Consider the following 2,560-nt stretch of genomic DNA (forward strand, 5'->3'; position numbering starts at 1 on the left):
TAAAAAATAAAAATGGGGGAGTACTTTCCTCATCCCACCGCAGTAGTTAGCGAACTGTGGTCTCTGTTCCGAACAGCCGCTTCCAACCGCAGTGGTCAGAACATACTCCCAGGGTTTGTGAGACGGTTGAGGCGTACGTTGGTTAAACTGTACTGACCCACCACAGGTCATGGAGCCCTTTTCAGCCAGTTTCTAGGTCTTATTATGCACCCCGCTACCACAGCGAGGTGCCAGGCACCGGGGCGCGAACCCCGGCCCAGAGCCGACACTTAATTGATACCTATGGCGCAGTGCTACTAACAATGGTAACCACTACGCCATCGGAACTCCACGAGAGGGGCGAGGTGAAATGACGGGTTTGAAGTCCATTCGAAATTTGGTGGACTGAGAAAAAGTTCAGAGACGGGGATTCGAACCTCCGTCCTCCCACGTCGTGGACGGGCGCGCTACCGACTGAGCCATAGAGACAAGATACGGGTTGTCGGTCCAGGGAACTATGCATTCTACCCTGTCGCTGACTGCCAAAAAAAATGTAAGTGTGAAGAAATAATTCTTTTTTGTTCACACAACATATACCTATTTGTGCGTTTTGAAGTGCTGGGAACGACATATTAAAAGATGGCGATTACTTTTTTGGGGTTCCTTTAGTGAGAGGTTTGACGGGACTTAGTCGCTGTGGCCCAAAGTGTCGCACTCACCTGCTGAACAAACCTGTTGATGATCCCCCTCCCCCTCCCCCCATTGTCGTCGTGAGCCCTCCCCCTACCCACCCCACATCCCGTCGCGCCTTTATGGAAACGGAAACGTAAACAAACAGGATATCGGCGTCTTCTGCTCAATACCGGTAATACTTTACCCAATTTATCCTACGATTTTAAACAGAATTTTAGGGTGGATAGCGTTGTCAGAGATAGTTAACTCTGGCGTTGCTTCTTGATATTAATCGCCAGCCATAGTGCTTGATGGTTTCCGGAATATTGAATTGTTCTTGTTCCGGTTATTGTAGGAGGTTAGTGTGCCAGTGGCTCCATTCTCCTCCATTACCCACACAAGCTGTAAGTTGTTTTTAGAAGCGCTTGTAAGCTTTGTGGCATAGGTGTTGAATGGGTACACTCCTCCCTTCCATGCAGTATGTTAAATACTGTTGTAGGTCTATTTGTTAATGGGTATACTGTCAGTGTGTTATCATATATATCATATATTTTATTCCGCATTATTTTTGTGGAACATCAAAATGTATTACTTCTGGTTGGGGTGCTGGCTTTCATAGTCTACAGAGGGTTTTAGCTCAATTTGTATAACTCACTAAACAACAATCAATCGGTGTGCGTTGCAGCTAATCTGCAGTATGTGCAGAGGGATATGTTATGTACACTTAAAGCTTGAGTCCAGTAACAAAAAATAGTTATTTGAAAGACCATGGTCATTTAGATTTAGAGTATGGAGGGAGAGGAATTTAAAAGTGTGTTGTATGAGTAAATCATATGTAATTAAAAGTTGATGATTGTTTAGTAATAGATGGAAGCAAGCATTACAAAAAATAGCGCTAAAAGTACCGTTTAATATGATTGCAGGAACATGGCCTGGAAATGTTCTTGCCATAACAAAGAATTCTATGGAGTCATTTTACCTGAAAGAATAGGTGAGTTGACATATGATAGAAAAAAAAAGCATGTCTAATTTTTCTCTATGCAAACTATATGGGAAGCCTCCTTTGTTGTGCATGGAAGGGCGCTTTATGATGGTTTTTGTGGTGGTGCTTTCCTGTTGATTTCCTCCCCCACCAAAACCCAGTCTGATTTGTTGTAATTGAAAATGTCTTTTAAAAATCTTGATAGTTCAGAAAATTTATGGAATTGGTTCGGATTGGATAGGTAGGCAGCCCGTTCTACGCTGCCCGCCAGATTCAAAAGACCGCCCCTTAAAACTCAAGTTGCTGTGGACAAGGGTGGTTTCTGACAGAACCAAAAGTAGTTTTGAGGTCCCCTGGTTCACCCCCGTCGATTTCCTGGAAATGGTTGGGATAGGTCCGACAGCACTCCCTTTCAATCTCTCCGTCGGACCATTTTAAGTGACTTACGCCTGGTTTTCTTGGACCGGTTCGCCTGCTAGGTAGGCAGCCCATCTCACGCTGCCCGCCAGATTAGACCACCCTTCAAACGCAAGTTTCTGACGGAACCATAAGTTGTTTTGTGGTCCCCTGGGTCACCCCTGTCGATTTGACTACTTTTCCGTCTCAATCCGGACCCATCAATTTCCACTAAAAAAATAAAGGCTATTTGACTTCGTAAATTTGCCCAAAAGTGACAAAAATTAAAATCGCTGGAAATAGTTGGGATTCGTCAGACTGAATCCTCTTTCAATCTCTACGGCGAATTTTCACGGCGCCGAGCCATTTTAAGTTAGATACGCCTGTTTTTTTGGACGGGTTCGCCTGCGCGGTAGGCAGCCCATCTTACGCCGACCGCCAGATTCAAAAGACCACCCCTTAAAACTCAAGTTTCTGAGGACAGGGGTGGTTTCTGACGAAACCAAAAGTAGTTTTGTGGTCCCCTGGTTC

This window comes from Frankliniella occidentalis, unplaced genomic scaffold (genome assembly GCF_000697945.3).
Source record: "Frankliniella occidentalis isolate FOCC.00 unplaced genomic scaffold, Focc_3.1 Scaffold5, whole genome shotgun sequence".
NCBI classification, from domain to species: Eukaryota; Metazoa; Arthropoda; class Insecta; order Thysanoptera; family Thripidae; genus Frankliniella; species Frankliniella occidentalis.